Source organism: Penaeus monodon, chromosome 15, assembly GCF_015228065.2.
Source record: "Penaeus monodon isolate SGIC_2016 chromosome 15, NSTDA_Pmon_1, whole genome shotgun sequence".
NCBI classification, from domain to species: Eukaryota; Metazoa; Arthropoda; class Malacostraca; order Decapoda; family Penaeidae; genus Penaeus; species Penaeus monodon.
Genome location: NC_051400.1, coordinates 2,112,672 through 2,112,923, shown reverse-complemented (window position 1 = coordinate 2,112,923; position 252 = coordinate 2,112,672).

Below are 252 nucleotides of genomic sequence, written 5' to 3'. Positions count from 1 at the left end.
GACTACAGAGGACTATACAAATATTCTAAAGTACGGTAATGAGTCTACATGTTTCTTATCCGGAGAGATTAACACGCCTCCGAAAGGATTATGAGGCGGGCGAGAGGGTCTGGACAGGTGTTTGACTAGCTAATCTTCTCATCTTAATCTTCACACTAGCATCACTGCTGATAACTGCAATTGTCTTTTGGGAGGGATAGGTTATCGGTTCTCATTTCGCCTTGAAATTTCATGAAAAGGCAGAGAATTTGG